Raw genomic sequence first — 9459 nt, forward strand, 5'->3', positions numbered from 1 at the left:
CCAAATTTGCTGGCATATTGAGTGCAGCACTTTCACAGCATCATCTTTCAGGATTTGAAATAGCTCAATTGGAATTCCATCACCTCCACTAGCTTTGTTTGTAGTGATGCTTTCTAAGGCCCACTTGACTTCACATTCCAAGATGTCTGGCTCTAGGTGAGTGATCACGCCATCGTGAATATCTTGGTCATGAAGATCTTTTTTGTACAGTTCTTCTGTGTATTCTTGCCACCTCTTCTTAATATCTTCTGCTTTCTGTTAGGTCCATACCATTTCTGCCCTTTATCGAGACCATCTTTGCATGAAATGTTCCTTTGGTATCTCTAATTTTCTTGAAGAGATCTCTAGTCTTTCCTATTCTGTTGTTTTCCTCTATTTATTTGCATTGATCACTGAGTATGGCTTTCTTATCTCTCTTTGCTATTCTTTGGAACTCTGCATTCAGATGCTTATATCTTTCCTTTTTTCCTTTGCTTTTCACTTCTCTTCTTTTCACAGCTATTTGTAAGGCCTCCCCAGACAGACATTTTGGTTCTTTGCATTTCTTTTCTATGGAGATGCATTTCTTTTCTTGATCTCTGTCTCCTGTACAATGTCACAAATCTCTGTCCACAGTTCATCAGGCACTCTATCAGATCTAGTCCCTTAAATCTATTTCTCACTTCCACTGTATAATCATAAGGGATTTGATTTAGATCATATCTGAATGGTCTAGTGGTTTTCCCTACTTTCTTCAATTTAAGTCTGAATTTGGCAATAAGGAGTTCATGATCTGAGCCACAGTCTGCTCCCAGTCTTGTTTTTGATTTTTTGTTTTTTGCTGCCTTAACTGAGAAGAATAAAAAAGTCTTAAACTCTGACTGACTCCCACCTTCCAGCCTCCACCTCTCAGAGCCTGAGGGAATTTTCTGGAACCAGTGAAGGTCACCCTGTCATCCCGTGTATGGCTGGCTTGAAGGGCTGGGAATTATTATTAGACCCCAGGAGCAGCCCTCAACCAGTGGCTCTCAGGAGCTGGGGAATAAATATCTCAGCCCTGGGGCAGGATGATTCCCAGGACCAGTCTGCACTTTTTCCCAGAGCTTTCCTGGGAGCCTGGGCTGCAGTTGCCCACAGAGATGACTTGATAATAACACACCTTATCTTCCCCATTTCAATGCCTCTTCCCCTCGGGGGTCGCTGGGGTCACTTCCCCAATAAACTACTTTCTCTGGAAGCTTTCTTTCAGGTTCTGCGGTGTGGGAGCCCAGATTAGGAAAGGGAGCTTCCAACACTGCTTATGACTACTCTTGGGGTGTCTCTGGCTGGGAGGGGCTCCAGGAGGAACTAAGGTGGCTGTGATGCAGCTCCTGAGGATGAGGACAGCCGGTGGGGATGGGAAGGCAGCTGCACCAGGAGACGTTCTGCACCCGAGGGGCTAAGACACTCTCCGAGACGCAGCCCCAGAAGCAGCCAGGCAATTGGCCTGGGAGTCCTTGGCGTCTCCTTGGTTTCCTCAAGCAAAGAATATTTTTGGAACAAGAGCTCCTAGAGGCTGGGCCTCCTTGCCTTTTTTGGCCAGGGCCTGCGTGGGAGTCATCCCATGCATGCCCACTGGAGTTCTTAGGAAGCTCTGTTTACCAGTAACTCAGTCTTCACACACTGAAGCCAGGCAGGTGGGCAGGTGTCCAGGCCCTGGATTGCTTAAGACTAGCAGGCCAAGGCTTCTTCTTTATTTCAGATACAGAAGGAGCAAATCTCCCCATCCTTGTGACCTCCCATCAATTTCAGGTCCATCCCCTGTCAGGGATTTAAGTCTGTGTTGGCTGCCCAGCCCCTACTCCCACTCCTCTGCCATCACTTCCAGACACTTCTCCTTTTTTAAAGAACAGAACAGGTATATTTCTACTGGACTCCTTGATACAGAGGCTAGTGTGGTGTGGATGGATTGCATGATTGACAAATAATGCAAATATATTTTATTTGAAACAAACAAAAATGCTCACACAGTTCAATGTTTCACTTAGAAACAAACTCTTGCTTGATACTCTTACTGAGCAAAAGCAAACCTGAAACACAGACAAGCTTCTTTTTCGACATGTATTTGGAGGAACATGCTACTTGGTTTTTAAAAACTGACCCCTCCTTAAGGCCTGGCCATAGAAGTGTAACCAATGTGAATGAATCCACCATTACCCTTTGTCACGTCATATTTTTGTCAGCTGTGTATGCTGAGGGCACATCTGTATCTGCCAACAAACCTGGGCCGTGGAATCCTTCCCTCTTCTTGCTTCGAGTTACCACCACCCTTGTCTTGTGTATTGTTCTTCTTTGTGGACAGAAGCAAGGCTGTTTATTGACACCATGCTTTATGGGCAAAGAGTATAAAGTTTAGTGGGTGACAAAGAGATGTACAAAGACAATTCAGTTCAGTTCAGTTCAGTCGCTCAGTCGTGTCCGACTCTTTGCAACCCCATGAATCACAGCACGCCATGCCTCCCTGTCCATCACCAACTCCCGGAGTCCACTCAAACTCATGTCCATCAAGTCGGTGATGACATCCAGCCATCTCATTCTCTGTCGTCCCCTTCTCCTCCCACCCCCAATCCCTCCCAGCATCAGAGTCTTTTCCAGTGAGTCAACTCATCGCATGAGGTGGCCAAAGTATTGGAGTTTCAGCTTCAGCATCAGTTCTTCCAATGAACACCCAGGATTGATCTCCGTTAGAGTGGACTGGTTGGATCTCCTTGCAGTCCAGGGGACTCTCAAGAGTCTTCTCCAGCACCACAGTTCAAAAGCATCAATTAGAAACCTGGAAAAAACGTAAGTGTCCATCCAGGAAGAAAATAGATGAAGAGGCGTGTACACTCATTCTGTGAAAGACTCGTGTAGCTGTTAAAAGGGTAAAGGTAGATCTATACGTAAAGACATAGGAAAACTTTGCTGTCAGGTTTTTTTTTTAATTAATTATAGCCATGAAAAGACACAGAGGAGGCTTAAGCTTGTGTGCTGCTAAGTGAAAGATGTCAGGCTGAAAAGGATACAGACTGTGTGGTTCCAACAATATGACATTCTGAAAAAGGTAAAAGTACAAAGACAGTAAAAAAACCAGCAGGCGTCCTGTCCAAGATGTCTGAGTAGAATGACATGCGCTCATCTCCTCCTATGAGAGCACGAAAATTGTAGCCAGCTGTTGAACAACCATTGACAGCTAAAACATACCCCACGTCCACAGAAAAAGAAGAAGCCACAGTGAGACAGTAGGAGGGGTGCAATTATGATAAAATCAAATCCCATACCCATGCGGAAGATGACTCAAAACCTTGAGAACAATAACACTGAAGAAGTTCTCCCACTGTTGTGAAGGTTGTGAATCCCACATCAGGCTTCCCAGACTGGGGATCTGACAAAGAGATTGGGAACTCCTAGGGAATCCAGCCCTGAAGGTCACCAGGATTTGATAATAGGGCTTCCACAGGACTGGGGAAAACAGGGACTCCAGCCTTGGAGGGTGCAATCAAAATCTTGTGCACACCAAGACCCAGTAGAAAGGAGCAGTGACTCCACAGGAGGCTGAACCAAAGCCATCTGCTAGTGTTGGAGGGCGTCCTACAGAGGCGTGGGTCCACAGGGGCCCCCACAGGGATGGGCGCACTGGCAGCAGCAGTCCTGGAAGGTACCCCTTGGTGTAAGCCCTCTTGGAGGTCACTATTAACCCTACCATAGAGCCTATAGACCTCAGGGAGGGGTTCCCTCAGGGCAAACAATTACCAGGGCAGTCCCATCCATCAGCAGATAATTGGATTAAAGCTTTACTGAGCAATGTCCTGCCCCCAGAGCAAGACCTAATTTTCCCCACCCCCCCAACTCCTCCCATCTGGAAGCTTAGACAAGTCTCTTATCTTCATCCATCAGAGGGCAGACAGGAAGAAGCAAGAAGAACCACAGTCCCACAGCAGCAAAAACAGAAACCACATTAAAGAGAGTTAATCAGGATGGAAAAGCAGAAAGCTATGTGCCAGAGGGAAGGACAAAATAAAACCCCAGAAAAACAACTAAATGAAGTGGAGGTCAGCAACCTTCCAGAAAAAGAATTAGAATAATGATAGTAAAGATGATTCAGGATCTCAGGAAGACAATGGAGAAGGTGCAAAAAATGTTTACCAAAGACCTGGAAGAACTAAGAACAAACAGAGATGAATAATACCCTAGAAGGAATCAATAGCAGAGTAACTGAGGCAGAAGAATGGATAAATGACCTGGAAGATAGAGTGATGGAAATCACTGCCACAGAACAGAACATAGAAAAAAGAATGAGAAGAAGTGAAGACAGCCTGAGAGAGTTCTGGGACAACATTAAGCACATCAATGTCCCCATTACAGGCTTCCAGAAGGAGAGAGAGAGCAAGGACCTGAGAAAATATTTGAAGAGGTGATAGCTGAAAACTTTTTTTAACATGGGAAAGGAAATAGTCAACCAAGTTCAGGAAGCACAGAGAGGCCCAGTTAGGATAAACCCAAGGAGGAACACACTGAGACACACAGTCATCAAACTGACAAAGATTAAAGACAAAGATAAAATATTAAAAGCCACAAAGTGAAAAAGACAAATAACACACAAGGGAACTCCCATTAGGCTATCAGCTGATTTCTCAACAGAAACTCCCCAAGTCAGAAGGGAATGGCATGATACAGTTTAAGTGATGAAAGGAAAGAACATACAACCAAGAATACTCTACCCAGCAAGACTCTCATTCAGATTTGATGGAGAAATCAAAACTTTTCCTGACAAGCAAAAGTTAAGAGAATTCAGCACCACCAAACCACCTTTACAACAAATGCTAAAGGAACTTCTCTAGGCAGGAAACACAAGAGAAGAAAAATACCTACAAAAAATAAACCAAAGCAATTAAGAAAATGGTAACAGGATCACACGCACCAATCAGAAGACAGAGACGAGCTGGGCAGTGAAAGCGTGTGCCTGTGTGCACTCCCACTCACCACACCGCTCTGCTTGACTCCCCGGATTGTGTGCAACTGTTATATTGTGAGGTTAATCATGTTCCCATTATGGCTTGCAACTGTCTTCTTTTTTTTTTTTTTGGCCTGTACGTTGATTGTGAAAACTGATAAACATATTTTACTATTGTGATTATGTAACTATTACTTAATATCATTGTATCATGATTAGTCAACAGAAAAATAATAGAACTCTGTATCACCAAAACTATGATTTAATAGAAAAGCTTGTAATCACTTTTTAAAATCCAGATGCATATCAGAATTATCTTCAAATTTTTTGAAAAATACAAATGCCCCGGTATTGCTTTTTTTTCCCCCAGAGCTCCAGATATTCTTCTAATGAGCAGCCATGTTTAAAAACAACTGGACTAAATGATGACCTTTTACTTTTATCAAGTTTCTTTCCCTTCCTCTATTTCATATCCAGTGCTCCCATTTCATTTAGTCTATGTTTTCCAATTTCTCCATCTCTTCTTTTTTTATGTTCTTTCTCAAAACTTTATCAAGCATAGTAGAAAAGCTTTTATATAGAGATATATAAATAACATGTATAATATATATGTTTTAGAAAAACATATGAATTTTTACCTAACTAAAAAATTAATGACATTTTGATTCCACTTATTTGATTTAGTACAAATGGAATGCTAGATTTCTAATTAAAAGTATATATGCAATAAGCAACAAAGGTTTAATATACAGCACAGGGAACTATAGTCAGTATCTTGTAATAATCTATAATGGAAAATAATTTAAAAATAATATATGTGTACATGTATAAGTGAATCACTCTGCTGTGCACCTGAAGCACTGTCAATCAACTACACTTCAATAGAATATATATAATAAGAAAAAAAAGGCCAGTGGTTGCAGGAGTTGAGGTGGGAGGGGTGGAAGGGTGGCGCACAGGAGGTTCAGGGAGGTGGCTGTGTCCTCTGTGGCACTGTCACGGTGGGCACATGACACTGTCCCTGGCAAAGGCACAGAGCCAGACCCATACAGCAGAGCGAACCGAATGTTAACTGTGGACTTCAGCTAATAATGTGACATCCGTATCAGCTCATTGCATAACAAACGGAGCACACAGAGAAAGGAACCCAGATGTTCATAGCAAGGGGACACTGCGTGGAGGGGAACTGGTGGGAACCCTCTCCCCTGTCTGCCCAGTTTACTCTAAACCTAAAACTGTTCTGAGAAACAAAGTCTATGTTTGTTTTGTTTTACTTAATGGAACAATAGGTATAGTATGAGGCCATTTGAATAAAAATAATGGCATGTGTGTATGTGTGTATTTACATGATTGGAAGCAGCATAAGGTCTGGAAATGTAAATACATAATAAGCTGTTAACAGGTTTTTTCTAGCAAAGAGGATCAATAGTAGAGTGTCACCTTAATGAAATAGTTTTGATACGAGAAGGTACAGAGTGATATAAGGAACAGCTGGCTATGTGCTTCTCCTGCTCAACCAATTTCTCTTTTTGGATTTTCTGTTTTATTATTCTTATTATTTTGAAGTATGGTTGATTTACAACACTGTGCTAATTTTTGCTGAACATCACAGTGGCTCAGTTATATACACATACACTCTGTTTCAAATTATCTTTCACTGTGGTTTATCACAGGAGATTTGCTTGTGGTTTCTTGTGCTACACAGTAGGGCCTTGATGTCCATCCATTCTACATGTGATAGTTTGCATCTGCTAACCGCAGACTCCCACTCCACCCTTCCCGTCTGCTCCAACAATCACAACCTGTTCCCTGTGCCTGTGACTCTGTTTCCGTTTGATAGATAAGTTCATCTGTGTTATATTCTAGGTTCCCCATGGGTGTGAGAGCACATGGTGTCTGTCTCTCTTCCTGACTTCACCTAGTATGATCACCTCTAGTCGCACCACCATCAACCAACTTCTGCATCAAAATATGAGTGAAGGGATTCATATCTGCCACTCTACGTACTGTGACATTTTATAATATGAATACATGCTTACGTATCCATATTACAATTTTTAAAAAGTCAAGAAGAAAGCTAGAAGTGATAAAATAAGATCCTGCATGAGACCAAAAGTAAAAAAAATGAATTACGTCTGCAGTTGGGGAGAGGCAAAGCTGGGGCAGCATTAGAAAAGGGAAAGGGGAATTAGCAAATGCAAAAACAAAATGCTGGGAAGGCTTGAGCTTCTTTAAGGAACAGGAAGTGATTCTGAAAGGCAGGGCCAGGAAGGAAAGAGAATTGAACCTGGACCATTTGGCTGTGGTTGGATTGTGAAAGGCATTCGACACTGTGGTGAGGAATTCGGCCTTTATATTAGCAGCAAAAGGCCTCAGAAGCAGATTCTCAGCTGATTCGAGACATGCTTGGTTTGTCTTGCAGGGAAGAAGTAGCAGTAGCAAGGACAGAAGGGGGTCCGTCAGCCGCCTTCATGGGGTGGCTCCTCCATCCACTTCTTAAGAAGGCAAGCACCCTAGTCTCTAAATATTGGGTTCATTTGTATTGGAAAAATAAACCTAAACATCTTCTCCCAATGTACTGAAACGACCCAGAGGTAAGCATAAAGGCCTGTGACAACAACCACCCCCTTCACCCCTCCCTGCACCAGTTAGACTCCACTGACCCACGCTGTTCTTGGATGTCAAGGTTCAGGGAAGACCATAGCCTTCCCAGCATCCTCATAAAGGGGCAGGAACTACCTTCAGGAGATCTCAGTTAAAAGCATATATGACCATAGAGCAGTGGGAAGCTTGCAGAACAAGCCCTCAGCACTTTTAATTTAATTAATTTAACACCTGCTTCGAGAAGGAAATGGCAACCCACTCCAGTACTCTTGCCTAGAAAATCCCATGGATGGAGGAGCCTGGTGGGCTACAGTAGTCCATGGGGTCGCAAAGAGTCGGACACGACTGAGTGACTTCATTTCACTTTTCATGCATTTCTAGCATGTGGCAGACACTGTTTTCAATGCTAAAGCATCGCAACAATGAATAAGCACAATAGCTATTACCTTCTAGAGGTGCTGGACACGGATACGGATGACAGACGCGAGAACTGCACAGTGTGTGAGAAAGGAGAACAGGGGGTCCAGCTGGGGTGCGAGTGGGGTGAGGATTTCTAAGCAGATGAAACCGAAGTGCAAAGGCCCTGTGGTGAGTCTGGGAGGTTTAAGGAACAGCAAGTAGGCCAGTGGGGCTGGAGGAAGATAAAAAAAGGCAGAGAATATCTGCAGGAGAGGTGCAGAAGGTGAACAGAGAAGTGGGGAGGGCCTTGGGTCTTAAAGAGTCTTGTGGATCATTGGGAGGTCTTAGATCTTCCTCTGAATGAGACAAGGAGCTAGGGGAAGGTTCTGAGCATGGAAAGGTGACACGATGTGACTGACACCTCAGCAAGGGCCCTGTTGAGGAAAGACTGTGAGGGGAGGCGTAGAGGGAGGGAGGCCACCCAGTAGCCCCAGAGGGGATGGCGGCTGGGAGCAGGGGCGCTGGTGAGCAGTGATGGGACACCGCATGGCATAAAGTTGAGGGCCACAGTGTTTGCTGAGAAATCCACCTGAGTAATGAGAAACCAGGATGACTGCAGAGTTTGTCCTGCGACAACTCAGGAGGTGCTGTTCCCATTAACCGAGACGGGAGATTCAAGGGCAGGGCAGCAACTGGAGCTGAGTCACAGACTTGCCAGGTTTCAAAAGACATCAGAACACGATATCAGGTTTCCAGTCGTTGCCCAGTTTTCATTAGCTACCCAGTTTTTCTGTAGAGGGACTACTTTCTCATTTAATTTCAATTTTTTAAATTGAATTATAGTTTACAATGTTTCGGGGTACAGCAAAGTGATTCAGCTACACATATTCATACACATTCTTTTTCAGATTCTTTTACATTATAGCTTATTGTTTGTCATTCAGATGTGTCCGACTCTTTGCGACCCCATGGACTGTTGCCCGACAGGCTCCTCTGTCCATGGGATCCCCAGCAAGAATACTGGAGTAAGGTTGCCATTCCTTTCTCCAGGGGAAGAATCTTCCCCACCCAGGGATTGAACACGGGTCTCCCACATTGCAGGCAGATTCTTTACTGTCCGAGCCACCAGGGAGACTTGACATTGAATGTGGTTCCCATGCTATACAGTAGGTGCTTGCTTTTAATCTATCTTATATTTACAGTAGTGCATATCAGTCTCAAATTCTAAATTTGTCCCTTCCCCACCTTTCCCCTATGGTAACCATAAGTTTATTCTCTAAGTCTGTGAGGGGCTATTTTCTGGAGTAGGATCCGTGTCTGCCAAACTAGATCATTTTCATGGAATATGACTTCACATCCTGCGCTTTTCTCTCAGAGCACATGGCAGTTTGCAATGATATATACATGACTCTTTCATTAATTTCTGTCTCCCAACTATCCTGCAGTTTCCATGAGGATAGAGAAGCCTGTTTCACTGTCTGGTCCCCAACTTTCACATCAGTTTC

This window comes from Moschus berezovskii, chromosome 24, assembly GCF_049115385.1.
Source record: "Moschus berezovskii isolate FMDL1 chromosome 24, NW_MosBer_1.0, whole genome shotgun sequence".
NCBI lineage: Eukaryota > Metazoa > Chordata > Mammalia > Artiodactyla > Moschidae > Moschus > Moschus berezovskii.